This window comes from Eriocheir sinensis, unplaced genomic scaffold, assembly GCF_024679095.1.
Source record: "Eriocheir sinensis breed Jianghai 21 unplaced genomic scaffold, ASM2467909v1 Scaffold323, whole genome shotgun sequence".
In the NCBI taxonomy this organism is placed as follows: domain Eukaryota; kingdom Metazoa; phylum Arthropoda; class Malacostraca; order Decapoda; family Varunidae; genus Eriocheir; species Eriocheir sinensis.
In genome coordinates this window covers 367,635-392,500 of record NW_026111636.1, presented here as the reverse complement: position 1 = coordinate 392,500, position 24,866 = coordinate 367,635, and the positions used below count along the sequence as shown (strand labels likewise).

Here is a 24,866-nt window from a genome sequence, read left to right as displayed (position 1 = left end):
CACCCTACAGGATGTTTATAACCCTACAGACACATGCCCTCTTAGACAGCGACCCAACCCACACCATAGATAGCCACATGACCTCCCCTGTGTGTGTGTGTGCTGTTGATAAATAAAGATGGAATTGTAGTGTGTGTAATTATTATTGTTATTCCAATGGGTTTGAAGAGAGAGAAGGAAATAAAGCAGATGTAAAAGGGAGAGAGAAAATGATATGGATTAGAAGGAAGACGATAATAAGGCTGAAGGAAGAGGAGATGAAAGAAGGGAGAGAGCAACGCAAGAGGGAGGGAGAGAAAATAAATAATGGAACAAGAGAGAAAGACTGGAAAGGAAGGGAGAGGGAGGGACAGGAGTCTTACCCTTACAACATTTATCCGGACCTCCGCAGACTGGGAACTTGGGGGACAGGGGGAGAGGAAGGGAGGGAAGGAGAGGGAGGGACAGGAGTCTTGCCCATACAACAATTATCTGGACCTCTAACTAACTAACTAACTAAGATAATGACAACTTAACTCTATGACAAAGAGCAGCAGCAGCAGACAGGCACTAGATGAAAAGCATAGGACAAGTGAAGCTTCTGGGTCATGTGCTGAGGAGAGAGTGACTGCTTGCTTGGAAGGAAGAAGAGGATGTCAAAGGATCGAACTCATCGCTGGCCTGCTGCAAGACATGGATGGCAGACACAGTGGGGCTGATGACAGGGAAGGGAAGGGAAGGAAAGGAAGGGGAAGGGAGGGAAAGAAAAGGAAAGGAAGGGCGGGAAAGGTTGGGAGGGAAAGGAAAGGAAGGGAAGGGAAAGGAAGGAAGGAAGGAAGGGAAGGGAAAGAAAAGGAAAGAAAAGGAAGGGAAGGGAAGGAAGGAAGGAAGGAAGGGAAAGGAAAGAAAAGGAAAGGAAGGAAGGGAAGGAAAAGGAAGGGAGGGAAAGGAAAGGAAAGAAAAGGAAAGAAGGGAAAGGAAGGAAGGAAGGGAAAGGAAAGGAAAGAAAAGGAAGGAAGGGAGAGAGGGAAAGGAAAGGAAAGAAAAGGAAGGGAAGGGAAGGAAGGGAGGGAAAGGAAAGGAAAGAAAAGGAAGGGAGAGGTCCATGGTCGCCTTGCCCCCTCGCTGAAGGTAAAGACAACTTGAATCAGAAAAAAAGGAAGGTTGCTTGGACTTTAGACTTCCTTCAGCTATTTCTTGGACTATGATGGACTGTAGGGGCTGACTCTGGGGTCTTCTGAGATGGTCTTCCTTCCTTCCTTTGGTTCTTCCTTTCGTCGTTTTCTGGAGCTGTGGACAAACAGACTCATTAGCATCCTGTTGTTGTTGTTATTTCCCTTCCTTTCCTTTCCCTCCTTTTCTTCCTTTCCCTTCCCTTCCTTTTCTTTCCTTTCCTTTCCTTTCCTCCTTCCTTCCTTCCTTTCCCTTCCCTTCCTTTCTTATCCTTCCCTTTTTTTCCTTTCCTTCCTTTTTTCCTTCCTTCCTTTCCTTCCTTCCTTTCCATTTCCTTTCTTTCCTATCCTTCCTTTCCTTCCTTCTTCCTTTCCCTTCCCCTCCCTTTCTATTCTTTCCTCCACCCCTGACAGTCTGCCCCAAGCTGCCCCGTCCATTCCAGGTCCCCCCCGGCAGGATGGATCTTTCACCATAAAATTCAGACTACCGTTTCCGAGCATCCTATTTCATCCTTAACACATTTCCTAACTGTTTTAGGCTGTGAATCATTGCCTCAGTGCACAGGAGAGTAACACACACACACACACACACACACACACACACACACACACACATGGATTGGAGTAAAACAGGAAATTCTACGAGAAGAAATGTATTTACCAGTGGCGAATCTTTAAAATTTGGCACCTGGGGCAGTACAGTGATCTGGTGATCATATAGTCCTCGGTAAAAGTAGCTATCAAATGTCAGGCCGTGGAACACCAGCGACCTCAAAGGTGTGTACTTTATAGGAACAGCGCAGCTAAAATCACACTTTGACTCAACTGGAGAAGTTTTTATATTATTTTATATTTCTTACAATTCAAAATTCTGGTGTCCAATTTTGGCGCCCCCGAAACCGCGCACCCGGGGCCTTGGCTCCCCCAATACTTGGCTGCTGTTATTTACACGTCTCTTACATCACGTTGTTGGAAACCCAATGAATCAATTTACTGTTTGTACAGCTTCTTAACACACACACACACACACACACACACACTCATACAGATGGACACACACACACACACACACACACACACTCATACAGATGGACACACACACACACACACACACACACACACACACATACAGCTTCAGAAAATGCAAATAAACACACACACAGTCAGATTGAAACACACAGATGAAAAGTAAGGAAAGATATGAATATCGGGATGAGACATATAAGGAAAAATGGAAAAATTATGCAAAGGCAGATTACGTTGGACTCAAGAGTTTCTTCGCTGGGGTAGACTGGACTGATATGAAGAGGAGTATTGATATTGAATTTAAAGACAAGACCAAATAAGAATAACAGAGACAAATATAAAAAGAAAAAAATGAATATGTGAAAATAAGGAGAGAAGAGGAAGCTAAATTTGAAAGAAGAATAGTTTTTTGTTGTGAGGAAGAACCAAAAATGTTTTACAAATTCATAAATGGAAGGGAAGGGAAGGAAGGGAGGGAAAGGAAAGGAAAGGAAGGGAAGGGAAGGAAAGGAAGGAAGGAAGGAAGGGGAAGGTTATTGAAGGAAAGGGAAGGGAAGGGAAAGGGAAAGAAGGAAGGGAAGGAAAGGAAAGGAAAGAAAAGGAAGGGAAGGGAAAGGAAGGTAGGAAGGAGGGAAAGGAAATGAAAGAAAAGGAAGGAAGGAAGGGAAAGGAAAGAAAAGAAAAAGAAAAAAGGAAGGAAGGAAGGAAAGGAAAAGGAAGTTAGAAAGAAATGCAGGAGCGGAAACACTTAAAGAAAAAAGTGTATTCTACGAGAAGGACGAAGAAATTGCAAAAATATTAAATAAAAATTTTCATAAAGTGTTTACGAAAGAGACCGACTTTGACAGGGGGCTTGAAAATCATACTGAAGAGAAGCTAAATTATGTAAAGGTTGAGAAAGGGGAACTGTTGAGGCTGATGGAAACTTTAGATGGAAGGAAAGCCATAGGGCCGGATCACATCTTCGGGCAAGTGTTAAAAGTGTATAACTGATTTTTTTTTTTTTTTTTTTTTTTTACAGCTAAGGAGACAGCTCAAGGGCACAAAGAAACAAATAAAAAAAAGCCCGTTACTCACTGCTCCCGAACAGAGGTTAAAGGAGTGTCCAAAATCAGAGGTCAATTTCGGGAGGAGAGGTGTCCTGATACCCTCCTCTTGAAAGAGTTCAAGTCGTAGGCAGGAGGAAATACAGATGAAGGAAGATTGTTCCAGAGTTTACCAGTGCGAGGGATGAAAGAGTGAAGATGCTGGTTAACTCATGCATATGGGGTTTGGACAGTATAGGGATGAGCATGAGTAGAAAGTCGTGGAGTATATGTTACCAGGCTACCAGTGAAGGGATATCCAGTACACCAATACCACATGGGAAACACTCCACTATCCACCACAGAGAAAGACATGGGAGTGTATGTTACCAGGCTACCAGTGAAGGGATATCCAGCACACCAATACCCCATGGGAAACACTCCACTATCCACCACAGAGGCAGAGAAAGACCTGGGAGTGTATGTTACCAGGCTACCAGTGAAAGGATATCCAGCACACCAATACCACATGGGAAACACTCCACTATCCACCACAGAGGCAGAGAAAGACCTAGGAGTGTATGTTACCAGGCTATCAGTGAAGGGATATCCAGCACACCAATACCACATGGGAAACACTCCACTATCCACCACAGAGGCAGAGAAAGACCTGAGAGTGTATGTTACTAGGCTACCAGTGAAGGGATATCCAGCATACCAATACCACATGGGAAACACTCCACTATCCACCACAGAGGCAGAAAAAGACCTGGGAGTGTATGTTACCAGGCTACCAGTGAAGGGATATCCAGCACACCAGTACCACATGGGAAACACTCCACTATCCACCACAGCGGCAGAGAAAGACCTGGGAGTGTATGTTACCAGGCTATCAGTGAAGGGATATCCAGCACACCAATACCACATGGGAAACACTCCACTATCCACCACAGAGGCAGAGAAAGACCTAGGAGTGTATGTTACCAGGCTACCAGTGAAGGGATATCCAGCACACCAATACCACATGGGAAACACTCCACTATCCACCACAGAGGCAGAGAAAGACCTGGGAGTCTGTTACCAGGCTACCAGTGAAGGGATATCCAGCACACCAATACCACATGGGAAACACTCCACTATTCACCACAGTGGCAGAGAAAGACCTGGGAGTGTATGTTACCAGGCTACCAGTGAAGGGATATCCAGCACACCAATACCACATGGGAAACACTCCACTATCCACCACAGAAGCAAAGAAAGACCTGGGAGTGTATGTTACCAGGCTACCAGTGAAGGGATATCCAGCACACCAATACCACATGGGAAACACTCCACTATCCACCACAGAGGCAGAGAAAAACCTGGGAGTGTATGTTACCAGGCTACCAGTGAAGGGATATCCAGCACACCAATACCACATGGGAAACACTCCACTATCCACCACAGAGCCAGAGAAAGACCTGGGAGTGTATGTTACCAGGCTACCAGTGAAGGATATCCAGCACACCAATACCACATGGGAAACACTCCACTATCCACCACAGAGCCAGAGAAAGACCTGGGAGTGTATGTTACCAGGCTACCAGTGAAGGGATATCCAGCACACCAATACCACATGGGAAACACTCCACTATCCACCACAGAGTCAGAGAAAGACCTGGGAGTGTATGTTACCAGGCTAGCATTGAAGGGATATCCAGCACACCAATACCACATGGGAAACACTCCACTATCCACCACAAATGCTTGATTTTTCTCTTCCTCTTCCTCATCTCTTTTTTTCTCCTCCCCTTCCCCCTTTTTCTCTCTGCTTCTCTTCCTCTTTCCCTATATTCTCCTCCCTGTTCCCCACCTTGAGAATGGTCGTCCTGGGAGCCATGATGTTCGCCTGGTACTCCGGCAGCGTAAAGACTGGTGGGTTTTTGTTCTTGTCGCGCACCACCGTGAAGCTGGCCCGGATCTCTTCGTCCATCACGGACACCTTGAGGCTGTGCACGGGCAGGGACTCGCGATCCAGGGGTGCCTCAGTGTATAGACTGCCTGGGAAGGGGTGAAGTCTGTATGGTATAAATACACAAAGAATGACCTCACATTGTTATATAGAAAGTCTCATTATTAAGGAAGCAAATATGAGTTTTCTGGGTCAAGTGTATGGTAATTATTCAGGGTTTTGTTAGGTTAGATTAAGTTTAGGGTGTCTTTCAATATGAATTAACAAAGAATGGCCTCTCTTTGTTATATAGAAAGTCTCATTAATAAGGAAGCAAATGTGAGTTTTCTGAGGGTAAATCTTAAGAATCACCACTCCACCCCCTCCACCACCCCAGCCCCCCCAATCCCCCGAGACAAGCCTGGGGAACTGTGGGGAACCGGGGTATTGGGGGGGGGGGAGCCCATATCACTGAAAAATGGCCTTCCAAAATTTCCCTAGAAAAATCCCTAAATCAGGAAAAATTCCCTAGTCTCGAAAGTAAGGAAAATCCCAACCGTATACTCACATGCGTGGGCTAATCGCTAACCAATCATACCATCGCTAACCACCCCAAAACAGCCCTGAGCCATGACTCAAGGTCATCCGGGACTCTGGCTGAACAGGCCCAGGCTATACCCGGCCCTCAGCACGGCAGCCGTTGGGCCGCGTGTTCTAAAAAAAAAAAAATAACCACGCGTGGTGGACCTGGTCTCACATGCGTGGGCTAGTCGCTAACCAAGCATATCATCGCTAACCAAGCGTACCATCGCTAACCAAGCGTACCATCGCTAACCAAGCGTACCATCGCTAACCAAGCATACCAACACTAACCAAGCGTACCGTTGCTAACCAAGCGTACCGTCGCTAACCAAACGTTTGTAGAAATTTTTTTTATGAAGACCTAGTGATGCTTCATACGGCAGGTAATGAATGCGAGCTATTTTGCGGCGGCGGCGTTAGCTCGATTAATCCCTTTAGGGAGCTGTAGTTTTGGTGGTCGTTAGCTCGATTAATCCCTGTAGGGAACAGTGGTGTTGGTGGTGGACGGCCAAATCACTGAAAAATGGGCTTTCAAAATGTCCCTACAAAAATCCCCAAAATCGGGAAAAATCCCTAGTCTCTAAAGAAAGGAAATTCCCTAACGTATACTCTTGTAATCTATTCCTATATAACGTAGCAGCCGCCGCAGCGGGTCTGTTGACGAGTGTAGGGCGTGTAATTGGATGGTCAGCGTAGTTGAACCCCCACCCCACCACCCCAATCGTAGTCGAGCAACTCTTGGGAAATGTCATGTTTCAAAATTACATATGGTACAATACTGATGGTTAACCCATCCACTTCTTGTAAGTTGATGCTAGATAATTTTTACCGAGTAGTTTAAGGTACAAAATAAAACAGATTTGTGACAGCTGTCATCCAAATCGAACTGACGCTCCTGCTGTTAACTGACGCAGGAGTGACCTACCGACTGCTACGTATGACCCTGGCCTCCATTTTACTCAAACTCCACTATAAGTATCGCGCATTGAACAATATCCGTTTGTTTTCTGACACGTGCTTGTCACACCATGTGACACATGACACGCCCGTGTCTTTGTTGGACCCGGTACTGGGATAGTAATCGGTCCTTTTGTCAACCTACATGCACACCAATAAAGAGGTTAAATACTCAGTTAACACTTACCGAAAGGTAAAGTAGACTGATATTTTGAGGGAGTGAGTGTCGGGCCTTCCATCCATTATGGCGGCTTGAAAACAACTGACTTCAGGAACCCACCGTTAGGTGCTGCCGCTGATACCCTCGCGTAGTAATATTTTACGAATGTATTAGAAAATACAAATAGCTGCGGCATTAGTTGCTTTAATATAGAGAAAAAAATAACGTAAAACTCTTAAAAGACCGTTTTTTTGTCCGAAATTGTTATAGTCCATGCGCATTTTGGATATTACTGACTTAGGAACTAGTTTGTTGGGTGCACTGCAAGGCAGGTATGAGGCTCAGTCTGTGTATAGAGGCGGTTGTGAAACAATAACAATGGACTTCGAAAATCCAAGCCACCTAACTCTATAATTAAAGAGGCTTGCCCCTGGCCCCTCCCAAGGTAAAACGTATACGAAAATGCATTATAATGATAATTCTTTCACGTGCTAAATTACTACGAATATTGGTTTGGAGTGGTTATTCTTAAGTTTTGCCATGACGGTACTCACATTGTAATATAGAAAGTCTCATTACTAAGGAAGCAAATATGAGTTTTCTGAGTCAAGATGTATGGTAACTGTTGAAGGTTTTGTTAGGTTATGTTGAGTTTAGGGTGTCTTTCAATATGAATCAACAAAGAATGACCTCACATTGTTATATAGAAAGTCTCATTAGTAAGGAAGCAAATATCAGTTTTCTGGGTCAAGTGTATGGTAATTATTCAGGGCTTTGTTAGGTTATGTTGAGTTTAGGGTGTCTTTCAATATGAATCAACAAAGAATGACCTCTCTTTGTTATATAGAAAGTCTCATTAGTAAGGAAGCAAATATGAGTTTTCTGAGCAAAGATGTATGGTAACTGTTGAGGGTTTTGTTAGGTTAGGTTGAGTTTAGGGTGTCTTTCATTATGAATCAACAAAGAATGACCTCTCTTTGTTATATAGAAAGTCTCATTAGTAAGGAAGCAAATATGAGTTTTCTGAGCAAAGATGTATGGTAACTGTTGAGGGTTTTGTTAGGTTAGGTTAAGTTTAGGGTGTCTTTCAATATGAATCAACAAAGAATGGCCTCTCTTTGTTATATAGAAAGTCTCATTAGTAAGGAAGCAAATATGAGTTTTCTGAGGAAAGATGTGTTGAGGGTTTTGTTAGGTTAGGTTAAGTTTAGGGTGTCTTTCAATATGAATCAACAAAGAATGGCCTCTCTTTGTTATATAGAAAGTCTCATTAGTAAGGAAGCAAATATGAGTTTTCCGAGTCAAGATGTATGGTAACTGTTCAGGGTTTTGTTAGGTTAGGTTAAGTTTAGGGTGTCTTTCAATCAATGCCTCACAACAGCGTGCTCTAGTGATGTGTTTTCTTGAGGTATGAAATGCAGGTCAAGAGATAAGTTACTGTAATATGATCTCAGGGAAAACTTCAATGATATGTGGGAGGGAAAAAAGGCAGGTTTCCAGCTCTTTTTTTTCTCCTTCTTTAGTTCTTTAGTCTGCTGCCTTTCCCTGCTCCTCCTCCTCCTCCTACTACTACTACTACTTCCACTATAACTATGAACAATAACATTAATGCGTAAAACCTCCATACGAATCTCTTTCAAGAGTACAAGTAAATTCAGTCTTTCTCTACCTTCCTTGTTCATGGTGACGGCTGCCTCTGAGGTCTGGTGCAGGACGGTGTATCTCAGCTTGCCCAGGTCCCAGGCGTCAAGGTCCGTGGCCACAAGGTTGATGACCACCTGGCCGGGAGACCAGTTTTCCTCCACGTAAGCTTCACAGAGCCTGTGATTGAACCTGCGACAGTAAAAATACATAATAAATAAAAAATGAATAAGTAAGTATTGTAGATATATAAATAAACACAATAGCTTGGTCACACCCAGAAGAGTGCAACAGATGGAAGACTGCGTACGAGAACGAAAGGTAATCCTTGTGACGGTAAATGAGAGTGTCGAAGGGAAAATAAAAAATAAGAAAAAGTGATGTGGATGAAGGAAAATAAAAAGGTAACTAGAACGAGGTGGATGACAATGACAGTAAATGAGAGAACAAGGAAATGGATGAATGGGAGAGCAAAGCGGATGAAGAAAAAAAAAGTACAGTAGAGCCCCACTTAGCGCAAGATCAATTAGCACAAGCCACCATCTACCAAGAAAAAAATTAATTAGCGCGAAAGCCTCAGTTAGCGCGAGCAGCCACCACGACTGAATTTTGAAAATTGCGCCAAGCCGCCATGATGCGCGGCACAAGCTGCGAGAGCCCTTACTTTACGCCATGTTGATACAGGGCAAGTGCTTTGTTTACGTTGTGGATGTGGGTACGGGCAACTGACCTTGGCCGTATGTGACGCACACCAGGAAAATTTGGACTTGCCAGTTGTCCAAGCTGCCGCCAACGCGGTGGAAAAAAAAGGGCTCAGTGTGACACCAAGTTACGGTGAACCGACAACTCGCTCCCGGATGGGTGCACGGACGTTGCCAGTAGCCACAATGGTTAAAAGAAAACAGCCAGTGTGACACACTGCCTTAAGGCAGCGAGGCCGCTGGCTGGGTGAGCGCCGGCGATGACGTCACCGGACTCCCAGCGAATCACAAGTGTGTTTTCAGAGCCCAGCCAATCGTAGGGTTGTTTTTTTTAATGTGAGTGATTATTTTGAGTAGTTATCAAACCCAAAAGTCAGACCCACGTCTGAACCAAATATTTTTTTTCATATTGGTTACTTTATTCAGTTAGTGCGGCCGCTTCATCCACCTAATTCTCGCGCTGAATGGGGCTCTACTGTAACTAGGACGAGGTGGATGACAATGACAGTAAACGAAAGGTCAAGGATGAATGGGAGAGTGATGCGGATGAAGAAAAAAAAAAAGAGAGAATCACCACAGCATTATTACACCACGCGGCAGAAAAAAAATAATAATGAACAAAAAAAAAAAAAAACGAGTAAATAAATACATCCGTAAATAAGAGCAAGAACACGGAGCGGTGAGCAGCAGGATTTTTTTTTCTATGCACTCTTTTTGTTGCCCTTGAGCCGTCTCCTTTGATGTAAAAAAAAAAAAAAAAAACTTCCCTCGGCGGGTGGTGATTGGAGGCCACACAGCTCTTGGCCTCCCGTTCTTTACACCTTTGTTGGGAGCAGTGTGTTGCTGTTGTCTTTGTTTTTGCCCTTGTAATAAAAAAGTCTATCAGTCTGGTCTGGCAACCTCATATTTTACTAATAGTCAAAGAGCAAAGGTCACCTGTGGGTTCTTGAGGGACAGGTTCTCCCAGCAGGGACGGTTGGTCTGGGCAGGTGTAGGAGGAGGCGAGCATGGCCTGTATCACAGCCGAGTCTCAGGTCATGCACTTGACAACCTGCCGGGACCCCACTCGGCCAGCCTGACCTCGGGACCACACCACTCTGCAGCCACTCACGGACAGCTCCTCCTCCGCCAGCCCATCCTTGCTGTGCCGGATGTCCCACCATTCCTGGAGAAAGGTTATGGCTGTCAGGCAACTCACCAGGCACTGGGTTTGACTCCCTTCTTCTATTTTTCTCCTTTATATCCATGTCTGCTCATCAAGGGTTTGGGTCTGTAGCATTTTTCTATCCTCCCTTGACCTGCTTTCATGGATCTCAGTGATGATAATAATAATAATAATAATAATAATAATAATAATAATAATAATAATAATAATAATAATAATAATACAGTAAAACCCCGATTATCCGAAATGGAAGGGGGGAAGCCTCTTTCGGATAAGCCGATTTTTCGGATAATCCGGATTTATGGCCGCCATTTTGATCGCCGCCAGTTTGATCGACTTTCTTCCTTTTCCCGGTTTCTTTCGGCATGGTGATGTAGAAAGAAGTGAGGTCGAAGCACAGGTAGAACGCGATGCGACTGCCCAGTGTGAAGTGTGTGACGCGACTGCCGCCGACTGACGATGTAAACAATGAAACCAAACAAACACACGCTACGCTAAACATCGTGCATCGTGCAGGTGGAGACACAGTATGATGACTCATATTATCGCGCAACTCGTATGTTGGAAGGGGAATGTGGCATGGAGTGGAGAGGGGAGTCGTGTTTGTGTCGTTGTCTTGAGAGTACGGTGTGAGAGTAGTCGTGCAGTAGTTTGTTCGTTCGCCGCACCTACGTCCTTGCTGGGGCGAAGGTGCGGACGTGGTGTTGTTGAGAGTTTGTTTAATGTTTTTTGTCTAATACATTGATCTATTCGTTACAAGCTATTTCGGCAATACGTATTAGAAAGCATATTCATTTTAACTGTTCTTATCAATTTTAAATGTGTTAATATAGTACATATGTAGTTACTTTTATTTATTTTTGATGTTTTATAACGTTTTAGTATAGAATTGTTTTTTCAATTGCATTATCCAGATCAATTTCGGATAATCCGGTTTTTCGGATAATCCGCTTTCGGATAATCGGGGTTTTACTGTAATAATAAGTTTAATGACACCATAATCACCTCCCCAGTTCCTTGCAGACACAGGGCAAGGAGTCACAAATGAGCTCAGTTATTAAAACAAATTATGAACAGTAATGAACATATGAAAAATAACTCATGACAGAAAGGGTAGCAAATGACAATTACTGTTTCACTGACAATGAAAACTATTTCTGAGCACACCCAACTCTGGAATTACCCGTGGTTTCAGGTTAAAAAGGGTGTGATTCTATAGTTTGCTCACCATGACATTTATTCTTCCCTACAAGCCTCTTCTGTCCTACTGTCAACTGCCTAGCTGTTCTCCTGTAGGGGTGTTCTTGGCATGCTGAGCTGGGCCGGACACTGACGGGGTTAAGCGACAGTCATTGTCACTCAGGATTTGCTACATGCACTTATGCCTGCTGTAAAGTGAGGATTCTGCAGACTTCTCCATCCTTTACCAATACTCTTTCACATGCCGACATACCTTGGAGCTGTTGATGGACACTGTGTTGAGCTGCCTGAGGAGTTCACCTGTCCTAATTAGCCCTACGTATGGGAGTGGACGTCTCAGAGGATTAAGTTAGGTTTCATTTGGTTGAATATAAAGGAGGGGGAGGGCTCGCTCGGAGGCGTCGTTAGTAGTTAGGGGTCTTAAGGTCGGGCACCGTGCGTTACATTAGGGCACAAGTGTCGGGTACAGTTGGCCTCGATGAATGCCTGGCCGGGCCGGGGGTGGTGCTGGGCCGCAGTCTTGGCCGCTCTGAACGCCCGTGTCTCGGCACCAGAGGCCTCCTGCGTCATCACCGCCGCCAGAGTCACAGCAGACAGCAGCAAGCATCTTTCCGGCGCCAGGCGTGAGGGAGCCGTCGCCGCCTCCTCCTCCTCCGAGCCTCGGCGGTGTTTGTGTCTTGCCAACGGGACGCTAATCCTGATGCTGCTTTTTTTATATTTTTTGGTATTTCGTTGGGTCGCTCTGTTTCATCGTTGCTTCTTTGATCGTTGCTGAGTGGTGTGAGGATGAAACTTTTATTCCCATTATTTCTTTGTTGTTGATTTGCATCGTCACTTTGTGGGGGTGTTGGGTCCTCTCCAATCACTGGCAGAAGATGAGCCAAGATCTCCTCACGGAAACTGCATTCAGATTCTGCCATAGAATCTAGGATAGTTGTCATAGAGGGAAGAAAGTTGTGTCACTGTCCTGAACTCTTTTCACGTAAAGTTGAATCTTACACTTGAATATTGCCACTTTGTCACGAACTGTGTGCAGCATTGCAAGGTTTCCTTGGAGTGAAATATTCAGGGAATTCACTTCAGAGAAGAAATCAGCCAAGTAGGCAACTTTTGTTACGAAACAGTCATCTTGCATCATTTCGTGAAGAAGATTTTCTTTCGAGGTTCGACCTTCTTGCAACAACATCGTTATTTCCTCTCGAAGTTGCAGCACGCGATTCAGAACTTTGCCACGTGAGAGCCAACGTACCTCCGTGTGAAACAGGAGAACAAAGAAGACAGAGCCCATTTCTTCACAAAGCACTTTAGAAATCCTTGAAGTTGTTGCGCTCCCTCGGATATGGTTCACAATCTTCACAACGTCTGTGAGCACTTCAAGTCCTGCTCCTCATCTGCTCCTATTCTCTCACTCCTCATCTTTATCATCTCTAGACTCCTCCTCTTCCTCCTACACCGATTTATCCCTCCCTCATCTTTATCATCTTTGTACTCCTCCTCCTAGTTATTCTTCCCCTGCCCCTACTCCTCAACTACTCTTCATTATGTGTAGGCGCCTCCTCTTCCGCGCCGTTGTTTCGTATTCCGGACACGTCGCCTCGTCCTCCGTGCACAGTTAGGCGTAATGCCACGCCTATTATATTCATATTTCTCAGTGGACAACTAATGGAGTGTGGACCCGAAGTGAGAGGCGGGAGGGGGAGGAGGGGGGAAGGGGGTTGTAGGGGGAGATGGGATGGGAGGGAGGCAGGGGTAGATGAAAAGGGTGATGGGGGTAAGGAAGACTGGGTGTGGTAGCAGGGAGGAGGGTGTTAAGTGTAGGGAGGATAATGGTGGTGGAACTATATGGTCTTATCTGCCTAGCTCGGGGGAGTCCTTCATCACCTTTTTAAGTGTGGTGCAAGGAAGGTCGGCTCGGTAGGGGGGTGGCAGGGGCGGCTGGGGAGGTGTAGCAGGGAAGGATATGGGGTTGTAGAGGAGAGGAGTGGAGCTAGCAGGGTGGGAGGGGAGAGAGTGTTTGGGTTTGGTGGCAAGGAATGGAGGGAATGGCAGAGTGCGACGAGAAGGATGAGGAAGAGGAGGAGGAGCAGGAGGAGGAGGAGGAGGAAGAGGAGGAGAAGGAGAATATGTGTGTTTGCGTGTGTGTGTGTGTGTGTGTGTGTGTGTGTGTGTGTGTGTGTGTGTGTGTGTGTGTGTGTGTGTGTGTGTGTGTGTGTGTGTGTGTGTGTGTGTGTGTGTGTGTGTGTGTGTGTGTGTGTGTGTGTGTGTGTGTGTGTGTGTGTGTGTGTGTGTGTGTGTGTGTGTGTGTGTGTGTGTAAAGTTTTTTTGCACATTGTTAACATGTTTATTTATCTGTTCATTATTGGATGCGATATAAAGAGAAAAGGCGGTGTGTGGAATCCACTAGCTCTAGACTACTTTCCGAACTCTGCCAACTCCATTCTCCCAAAAATTTCCCCAAAATATCTCCACCAAACCGAGGTGTAGGGTCTGTGAGAGCCCCTGTTACTGTACACAGCTTACGTGATGGATCGACCAGACCGTGAAGAAGAGTTATCACCCACCTCGGCCTCCGGCCGCACCTCAAGCACCGAGAAGAACAAGCCCGCCAAGAAGAAGTCCTTTTGCCTGGGGGAGGAGACAACGTCTCCTGCCGTAGTGAAGAAAAGGAAGTGTGTGAGTGACGGCTGCGTTGCCCACACTTACTCTGGCCCCGAGAAAAACAAACCTGCCAAGAGGAAGTCCCTCTGGATGGAGGAGGAGGAGAAGACGTCTCCTGACGTAGTGAAGAAAAGCTTGTGCTCCGTTGGCCGCAGCGCCGCCGAGCACCAGGTGAGCGTTCCCGGACAACAAGGGGACGACAAGAGAAGGGAAGTCACCAAGAGACCGGCACCAGACGCCGAGCACCAAGTAAGCGTCCTCGGACAGCAAGGGGACGACAAGACGAGGGAAGTCACCAAGAGACCGGCACCAGACGCCGAGCACCAAGTAAGCGTCCTCGGACAGCAAGGGGACGACAAGACGAGGGAAGTCACCAAGAGACCGGCACCAGACGCCGAGCACCAAGTAAGCGTCCTCGGACAGCAAGGGGACGACAAGACGAGGGAAGTCACCAAGAGACCGGCACCAGACGCCGAGCACCAAGTAAGCGTCCTCGGACAGCAAGGGGACGACAAGACGAGGGAAGTCACCAAGAGACCGGCACCAGACGCCGAGCACCAAGTAAGCGTCCTCGGACAGCAAGGGACGACAAGACGAGGAAGTCACCAAGAGACCGGCACCAGACGCCGAGCACCAAGTGAGCGTCCCCGGACAGCAAGGAGACGACAAGACGAGGGAAGTCACCAAGAGACCGGCACCAGACGCCGAGCACCAAGTGGGCGTCCCCGGACAGCAAGGAGACGACAAGACAAGGGAAGTCACCAAGAGACCGGCACCAGACGCCGAGTGCTCGTCGTGGCCCGCTAAGAAACAGCGGCAGGGGCCTTCAGGGAACAAAGGAAAGGAAGAATCAAAAGACTACTGGAAGCTACCTGACAGGCGGAGGCCCGCTGGAGAAAAGCAGCAACAGTTCTCCGCTGAAGAGAGGCACGCCGTGAGTCTCCTTCAGGAGGCAGGCGTCCCTCTCCTCGACGAGCGACAGGAAGCCCTGCTGAGCAGCAAAGCGCACGAGACTCTGGGCGCCGGGGCCTTCGGCTCCTGCTGCAAGGTGTGGGACCCTCACAGCGGTGAGGAACTGGTCATCAAGACCTACTACAGTGGCAGCGTGGGGGACCTCGTGAAGGAGGCGTCCATCCTGCAGAGGCTGCAGGTGGTGGCCGGGGTACAGCGACTGGTCGGCGCCTGCGTCAGGAGGCGTTGGCTAGTAACTCGCTACGCTGGGCTGACTGTTGAGAGATATTTCGCAACAGACCCCTCGCTGCCAGACCTGCTGAGCGTCGTGCTGCAAGTCGCCCGCACGCTGCAGGAACTGGCCAGGGAAGGCTACGCCCACAACGACAGTAAGGGCGATACCTTGTGTGTGCGCAACGGCAGTCAAGGCCCAGAGGCCCCCGTGATGAACTTGGGCGTGGCCGAGCGACCGGACATGAGGCAGATAAATAGGAATGAGGAGCCGGAGCCCTTCACGTCATGGCTTGTGCCGAGGCTGCCTCTGGACGTCCCCCCGTGGATCAGGGACATAGACACATACGATCTGGCCAGCATCATTCGCCACGCGCTGGCCATGCACGGAGGCCTCAGTAGTGCCCCGTGCCTCTCCCCCATCAGGGCCTGGGTGAACGCCGTAATCAGGCCGGGGCCCGGCGAGCGCCCGACCCTCCAGGCGCTGATCCACATGCTGGAGGCGCTGCTGGAGGCGCTGCAAGGCGGCCAGACGCAGGGAGGGGCGGCGGTCACCCTCCCTCCCGGCGGCGGCGGCCTGACGGAGCAACGGGCAGCAAACACGCCCCTTCAAGCCGGCGGCGTCCATGCACAAAGACGGGCTGCGGTCACGCCCCGTCTGAATGGCTGTGGCCTGAACCAGCAAAGGGGCGCAGGCACGCCCCGTCCGTACAGTCGCAGACGTGCAACAAAGGAAGAGGGCAGCGATAGGGACGAAGGTTCAGAATACCACTAATAAGGAAGAAAAAACAGCGAATGGCTAAGTTTTTAGTTTTGGTGAGAGCTGTTAAGAGGCGGAATGTCACACACCGTTGACCTGGTATATTAAAATATATGGTTGAGTGCCACAGTCATCGGCGTTCCGGCAGGGGCCGATGAATTGCAATGCGAACAATATAACCAATTGTTCCCATCGTAACTCCCTTCCGGATGGAGGCCCTCTAAACACACACACACACACACACACACACACACACACACACACAGACACTATGACTCTTTGACCGTGACCTCAACAGCAGTGGAATACGCATATTTAAGTGTCATATAAGGGAGTATGCGGTGCACTGAAAGGCTAACAGGGGAAGATAAGATGAGGAATTTCATACTTAGCACTGAAAATGCTGATACATCTTTGAGTGATCATATAGAAAGGCTATTACATACTAATAGCTGGCTTAGGGTTGGACTTAATCTATTTGTGATTGTCTTAGAAAATATTTAATGATCCTTGATTGTTGAAGTCTTTCACGTCGCTTCATTATAATTATGAATCAATATCATGGTGGCGTCCTGCCAGGCTCTCTTAACTCTTCGGCTCAACAAACGTTTTATGCATCATCCATTGTTTGAACAAAAATCGTTCCCCTTCCAGAGGGAACCATTACCGAAATAATTAGCGTGCGTTCCAATGACTGGACCGGAAAACAAAAGCTTTAGGAATTCAGCCATTCAGTATTTATTTATTCGAATATATTTTCGGCGCCGGTGACTCGCCAACGAGCACTGAACTGGTGCCAGGAGCCGGTAACACTTGTGGTGCGTGTTTGTGAAGCTCGTGTCCAGGGTTCGGAGGCAGGCCAAGAAGAGGCACTGGGGATGAAGGACTAGAATAAACTATAACCTATTCGTGCCTGATGCTGAGGCCCAGATCTGCCAGCCTGATACTTGTGGTGCATGCAGGCGAAAGAAGTGTCCGGGACGATGACCTATTCAAGAATCTTTTTATATTTTACAACACACAAAAAAAAAACGATTGTGAAGAGTAGGAAAACCGTCATAAAAGCTGTCGTGGCTGCCTCCAACACCCTCCAGCGAGCCGTGAAATCGTTGTGTGTGGACAGGCGTGGCTCGGCTCACACCCTCACGCCAAGGCTCCACGCCCCCTTGTGTCTCGCCCTGCCGTCCCAATGCATGCTTTGGTAAACACCCTGACTTGTAGGACGCACGTTACCTTCCCTGTCTCCCCCTGCTTGTGTGTGGCACGTCGAATTCTAGATTAATCTGCCCAACCCTGTTTAGTTTGCCTTCGTGTCAGTCTGTCTCACACCGCCTCACACTGTCTCCCCTGCCTCATCCTGCTTGTGGAGCGTCGAATTTAAGATTACCCTGCCGATCCCTGTCCTGTTTGCCTTAGTCTGTCTCACTTTTTTTTTTTACAGCAGAGGAGACAATGCAAGGGCGTAAAAAAAGAGAAAACAATAATGAAAAAAAAGCCCGCTACTTACTGCTCCTAAATAGAATAGAGTGCTCTCACGCCACCTCACCTTGGCATGATGGGTTAGTGTAGCCCAGTATTGCACATTTTATCACCCATTTTATTTTATCAACTTTTTAGACACATTTATAGATTTTACTTTACTCAGCCCTTTTGTACAGTTCACTTGGCGCCATTATGACCATGGTAGTTGCGGCGTCATGACGAAACATCCCAATCCCTCAATCATTTAGCGTGATGTGTAGGATGGGCGTCACTTTTCCCGCCTCACCTTTGTCCGTCACACTTGTTTCCATTCATGCGAGAGGGCTTCATTGCTTACCTTCCTACATACATAATATCCATACATCTATACGTACATGCATTCAGTCATTCAGTCATTCATCCTACATACATAAATACACACACACACACACACACACACACGCACATATATATATATATATATATATATATATATATATATATATATATATATATATATATATATATATATATATATATATATATATATATATTTTTTTTTTTACATTGGGGCCTATTGCGCGGGTAGGCGTCTTCCAGGTGGATCGTGTTTGTCGGTCCAAGGGTTCTTTCCGTGGGTCCTGATGGTCGGTCCAGCCCGTTCTGGCGCAGGCGAGTGTTTATAGTGGCGCCATCTTGCATTGGCTCATGCTGCCCTCCCAGAGCTCATCTTTGATCCTAGAATCTAAAGTCCGGGTTGATAGGTGGTCTTCTGGACAGCATGTGGGTAGTTTTAAGCCACTCGGCGGCGGCTGAAAAATCCCAGCTTGGTGGCACCGGGCGGGGATTGATCTCGCGTCCTCCTGAACACGAGGCCGTTACTTTGACGACTCAGACACCGCCTCCCCATATATATATATATATATATATATATATATATATATATATATATATATATATATATATATATATATATATATATATATATATATATATATATATATATATATATATATATATATATATATATATATATATATATATATATATATATATATATATATATATATATATATATATATATATATATATATATATATATATATATATATATATATATACACACACACAAACAATCCTGCACACGTATGTTGGTCAGTGTGAAGTTTGCCAAAAGGTGGAAAAGACTCAACTGTTCACGACCATGTTTGTTTATTAAAGCGTGAGCGTGTGTGGATGTAAGAGTTGTAGAGCGCACACACACACACACACACACACACACACACACACACACACACACACACACACACACACACTCTCGCTCGCTCATCTTACGTTCATTGCCTCGCCCTCCTTCTCTGCCACTGGGAATCCATATCACTTTGGAGCACTGTGGTGGCAGAAAGGAAGACCAGGGAAGGGAGGGGAGTTTTATTGTTTGCTACACCTGCCTGCCCGCACCTTCTCGGCCACGCCGGTGTTAGTCTGGTCACGCCGGCTCATCGCTCCTCTTTGTTATCTCAGCGCTGTGGGCTGTGGTTGATTTATTTATTTTTTATTCTAACGCTTATGCTGGGTAATGTTATTCATGTTATTCATATATTTATAGCGTTCAACAACAAAGGCGTAATATTGCCAATTGACATGTGGTTGTGTCGTACGCCTTATCTTTCCGTATCGGCCTCTTCAAAAGAAAACAAATATTTACATATAATCGGCTGGCCGTTCTCTTTGTAGAAATAAATAATAATTTATGCTTAGAAATATCAGTTACTTTTATATAAATAAATCGAAACTGTATTTAATTATAAAATAAATACTTTGGATCTTGATGCATCAGGAAAAGAGTAATATCAGCAGACTGTTTCCTGAAGTTGTCTGCCCTGAGCCTGAAACCAACGTGCGCTGCTACACGCTGTAAACCCTCGCGGGGATGTTCAGTTTCTTGCTGACGCCGGTGAGCTCGAGAATGGATGCATCAGTAAGCTTTACCAACGGCGTGGTCTGCTTCCTCGTGCCTCGATAGTTCTGTGGCCGCCGCTCGTGTTGCTCTTGATGAGGGGCAAGGAGAGGTGGTGTTGGTGGTGGTGGTAGTGAAGGTGGTGCTCCTGGGTGGAAAACAGACAAGGTGGGAAGTGAAAGGGTAGGTTGTAGCTAGATGAAAGGCAGATATATGAAGACCACGCAAAAGGTTGATGAGGTAGTGACATGTAGATGATAATAAACAAACCTTAAAAAAACCCGGAAAAATAGGTAATCGTTTGTTATGTTTGTATAGTGAACTTTATAACACACGAGATATTCACATGACATATTGAACAGGTCAGCTGATATCAATCATGTGCTCAGTTTTCTTTGAATGGAGTCACCGGAAAGGTATGCCACCCGTACGTACACCTGCGATATGGATCATAAAAAGATATCTTGCAATAAAAAAACCAATGCTATAAAAGGGAGTTAGATATAAATAAAATATCTTATGCAGCACTCGCTTACCTTGTGTTTGTTTTCTTGTTTGTATGTTTGCTTGTTTGTTTGTTTGCCTTTTTGTGCGTGTGCTGTCGTTGGTGTCGCTGATTAGTCCGGCAGTAACTTCGCCGACACGTCGCCTCCTTTTCCCCATTACGACATTGCACTTGTATTTTCTGTACGCGTGATTGCAACACTAACAATGGGATGATGCCAGAGTCGGTGGTGGTGGTGATGGTGGTGGTGGTGGTGGTGGTGCTAGTGTTGATTTTCTTTTTTCAAGACCTAGAAAGTGGGTATGTTATGTCATTATATCTTTTATTTCTTAAGTTCATTTCGTTTTAAAAAGGAAATAATGCTTAACGAAGGAGAAAAAGAAAACTTGCAAATTCCTGTGTCAACATGAACGTCACGGCGGAGCGGGAACACGATCGCAACTTCAAAAGAGAAAATAATATAAAAGTTACCGACAGCAGTAATCGGATCACTCTCTCAGCTTGAAGTAGAATTTCCGACTCGAGATTAACACTTGAAACCTTTTGGTGGTGAAACATTCGTGTGACTGAAGGCAACCAACGCTCGCAGTCTCCCCTGTCAGGCAAATATTCCTTCCAAGGGAGGGTCGTGAACACTCACTAAATCATCTCTCAAAGCCAGAAAGACTTTGGCGGAAGAGCTTCACCGAGACTCGATCCTCTGCTGACACCCAATCTCCGCGCGTGAAGAAGACTGAACAAAGGGTGTCGCGGAAATCATGTCGATCCTTAGTTCAATGAGCGCGAAGTGTGGCAAGGCGTGTGATGGAGGCTGGTGAAGAGGGTGAACTTGATTGTGGTTTATTACTTCGTAATAGCTTTTCAATCAAGTTTCCGAAGAGATAGATATATAGATAGATGATAGATAGATAGACAGATAGGCAGAAAGAGAATAACGAATGGATAAAAGGGAATAGAGAGAGAGAGAGAAGCAGGGACGAGAGGGAGAGAGCAAGAGCGAAAATAAGACCCAGCCAATTTACTTTTCGCTTTAAATAGCCGGCTTGAAATTGGGCCGAAAAAACCCTTAGAGCGGCTCCACCTGGGGTTGAGAGGGCGCCGTTTTCTGAAGCAAAATATAATAATGGCGCGGTGAAGGGAACGACGCCAAGGGAAACGGGAGGTGAACGGAGAAGCAGCGAGGATAACGAGGGGGAACGGAGAAAGAGGAGGAGGAGGAGAAAAAAATGCGCGTTCGTTACAGATGTTTGATTTTTTCCCATTGTTTTTGATTGTCTTTGACCTTGTTGTTCCTGTTCTTGTGTTTTGAAGTGATATAGGAGTTATTGATCCAGTTGTGAGTATGATGAAGCTATCCTTTACTGTGTTCGGGTGTTATATATATCGTGTGCGTTTGTTAGATGTTTTTTTCTCTTTTTTTTATTTCCCTTGTTGTTTTTGCTGTTGTTGTTGTTGTTGTTGTTGTTGTTGTTGTTGTTGTTGTTGTTGGAGTGATTGATCTAGCTGTGAGTATGGCGAGGCTGTTCATTATTGTCCTTCCGTGTTATAGTGCTGGCGGTGTATTTTATTTTATTTTTGTTATCGAAATGATTAATGGGTCTCCGTACCTAACGCCGGTGAGCCCTTTTTTTAGGGGGGAGGGGGGAGGAGGGGGCGGATGGTGGAAAATGTCAAGAGTCTTAGTGTGGAAATGTCCGCCAGAATGATAATGGTAAAAACGAGGCTGCCTATGATGACGATGTTGACGATACTACTACTACTACTACTACTACTACTACTACTACTAATAATAATAATAATAATACAGTAGTGAAAACCGTATTGAGTCATCTTGTTTGCAGTCTGTTAGTGGGCAATGATTTCTTCTCGTTGTCCTTCGCCTCACCTCTCCACATTGTTGCCCCTTTGTATAGAAACTTAAACGATATATGAATTACCCTCAGCGCGTAAAAAAAAAAAAAAATAACTTTAATATTGTTTTTGGACAAATTACAAGTATACCGATTTTTTTCTGGTATGACGTTGTATTTGCATTTTCTGTCAATAAACTGTGTGTGTGTGTGTGTGTGTGTGTGTGTGTGTGTGTGTGTGTGTGTGTGTTTGCCAGGGGGAGAGGTGGTGGTATGTGACGCTTTGAATGGGGTCGGTCAAGGGGCGTGTAGATGGAGCGTGTGGTAGCTAATGGATAAATGAATGATGCTGAAGGATGGATGGGATGGAGGAACAGGCTTGCGTTAGATTAGATAAGTTTGGTTTAGGTTAGATTAGGTTAGGAAAGGATTAGCAAGTGAAAGAGCATGCAGATGAGGCTGGGGGCGGGGTAACTGTGTGAGGCTGGGTAGTGGGGTGGATACAGCAGTAGAGGGAAGGGAAGAGGACCATTGCCGCAAAGACACGATGACTGCGGGCGGCACCGACAAACAAGGACATTGGCGCTGTTCAGAATGGAAGGTTTGTGTAGCGCTCTCGACGGATGATGGAGCGGTGCCGCGTAAAGGAAGGATACGAGGGAGAGAGGGAGAGGAAGGGAGGGAGGGAAGAAAAGAAGGTCAGGAAGGGAAAAGAGGAGTTATGTAAAAGAGAGAGGGGGAGAATAGGAAGAAAACATGTGAAATAATAGCGAAGAATTTAGATTGTCAGTGAAGGAGAGGAAAGAAAAGAAGTCAAGCAAAGAAGGAGAAAAGAAAATAGTGGGAATATTGGCGAAGAGAGAGAGGAATAATGGATTTTTTGAAGAGAAAAGAGGGAGTAAAGATGGCCGGCGCCTAACATTGCAAGATAATTGAGTTAAACCAGAAAGAAAGTCCTCAAAAATATTAATCCCCATAAGAGCCATTCCTTCATAATTTTGAGGAGTCAACTTCACGATACACTAACTGTATTTCTTTTACTTTATTTTTCTGCATTTCTTTTAACTTTTACTCTTTCGCGGCACTGATTCAGGATTACGTTTGCCGCATGAGTGTGTTCGCAGGCGTTATATAGTTCCTCTCAGGCTCATCAGGGGAAGGCAGGAGGGGAGGCCGAGGTTACAAAGAATTATTACTTGGGGAACATGGTAACGTTAAAATACACACCGATAACTTGAGTAAAAAAAAAAAAAAAAAAAAAAAAAAAACTGCTTTTCTTTCTCTCTGTTTCCTGTCTGTTTTTTTTTTTTTTTTTTTTTACAGAGGAGGAGACAGTTCGAGGGCGTGAAAAAAAAGAAAACAATAATAAAAAAAAGGCCGCTACTTACTGCTCCTGAAAAGAGTACAGAGGAGTGGTATAGAAGAGTTTGATGATTATGTGTGTCTGTTTTTTTGTATGCTTCTGTCTGTGTAGCAAAAAACTGAAATTGTGAGTAAAGGGAAATAAAAGAAAATAATGCTGAGAAAGGAGTAAAGGAGTAAGGTAAAAGAGAGACAATATAAATAAAACACGGGGATAAGAAGGAAGAACTGAGATTGTATGGGATTGTATTGTATGGGTCTACCTGTCTGTGTCTGCCTGTCTGCCCGTCTGCCTGCTTGCATACCTGTCCTTCTGTCTGTCGGTCCTGCATCTTTATTATTTCATTCCCTGCTACACAAACGAGGTCACTTCACTACCCGCACTAACACCACAAATTGCTTACCCGCCACCATCACCACCAAATACACTATACTTCGGTTTGTCACTCCCTGCCACCACCACCACCACCACTCCTCCCCTCCCCCACCAGGTTCAGTTATCTTCCACACTCAATTAAGACCGATCATGGCTGTGGCACTTTCAATACTTGGCCTCAATTTATCAACGCCAGACCACTACCGCAGACATGTGTGTGTGTGTGTGTGTGTGTGTGTGTGTGTGTGTGTGTGTGTGTGTGTGTGTGTGTTTGAGAGAGAATGAGAGATTTACATAGATTTACATAGAAAATCAGACCACACAGACCCCATGGTCCAGACTTGGTGGTCTGTCCTTAAACCTAAGTGATTTTACATTAATCAGAAGACTCCAAAACGTTGCATTTCTACTCTAGTTGATATTAAGTTGAAGGAAGTGACGGTCGAGCTTATTTTTGAAGGAGTCAATCGTGTTACACTGGACCACTGATGATGGGAGCTTATTCCATTCTCGCACTACAACGTTGGTGAAGAAAAATTTGGTGCAGTCTGAATTTACTTGTCTACATCTGAGTTTTACGCCATTGTTCCTCGTGCGCAAAGTGTCATCGATCATAAACAATGTTGATCTGTCTACATTCGTGAAACCATTAAGTATTTTAAAACATTCGATCAGTTTTCCTCGGAGGCGACGTTTCTCAAGAGAGAACATGTTAAGGGTAGAAAGTCTTTCTTCGTAGGATTTGTTGCGCAAGGAAGGGATAATTTTCGTTGCCCGACGCTGAACACCTTCTAATTTAGCAATATCCTTTGCATGGTGGGGAGACCAAAACTGTACCGCATATTCCAAGTGGGGTCTGACTAAACTGTTGTAGATCGGGATTATTGCTTCTTTATTCTTTAATTAAAAGTTTATTTTAATGAATCCCAACATTCTGTTCGCTTTATTTGCTGAATCGATGCATTGATGTGAGAATTTGAGGTTTGACGCTATTTTTACCCACAAGTCTTTTACGCATTGAACGCTTTTGAGTTTAACGCCGCGCATTTCGTAATCAAACTTCTTATTCCTCGTTCCAATTTGAAGGACCTGGCACTTGTCTACGTTAAAGGGCATCTCCCATCTATCCGACCAAGCTGAAATTTTGTGCAAATCCTCTTGGAGGCTTTGCCTGTCTTCGTCAGTGAGAACCGAGTTACCAATCTTTGTGTCGT

The 24,866-nt window shown here is 45.5% G+C and overlaps 2 long non-coding RNA genes across 5 annotated transcripts; both read right to left on the bottom strand.

The window, feature by feature from the left end:
* Window positions 1-987: 987 nt before the first annotated feature.
* On the bottom strand, window positions 988-12,198 carry LOC126991704 (uncharacterized). 2 transcript variants are annotated; one of them, XR_007745768.1, is made up of 5 exons: window positions 11,792-12,198; window positions 10,110-10,338; window positions 8,501-8,664; window positions 5,055-5,259; window positions 988-1,269 (listed from the first exon to the last, which is right to left on the bottom strand). It is a non-coding gene; the product is annotated as an uncharacterized LOC126991704 (long non-coding RNA). The 2 variants fall into 2 exon arrangements; XR_007745767.1 differs by having other exon boundaries at window positions 991-1,269; window positions 5,055-5,242; window positions 11,792-12,197.
* On the bottom strand, window positions 3,492-4,656 carry LOC126991706 (uncharacterized). Of its 3 annotated transcripts, none has more exons than XR_007745769.1 (3): window positions 4,465-4,656; window positions 3,972-4,268; window positions 3,492-3,773 (listed from the first exon to the last, which is right to left on the bottom strand). It is a non-coding gene; the product is annotated as an uncharacterized LOC126991706 (long non-coding RNA). The 3 variants fall into 3 exon arrangements; XR_007745770.1 differs by having other exon boundaries at window positions 3,494-3,773; window positions 4,071-4,268; window positions 4,465-4,643; XR_007745771.1 differs by lacking the exon at window positions 3,492-3,773 and adding an exon at window positions 3,777-3,872 and having other exon boundaries at window positions 4,071-4,268; window positions 4,465-4,643.
* Window positions 12,199-24,866: the final 12,668 nt, after the last annotated feature.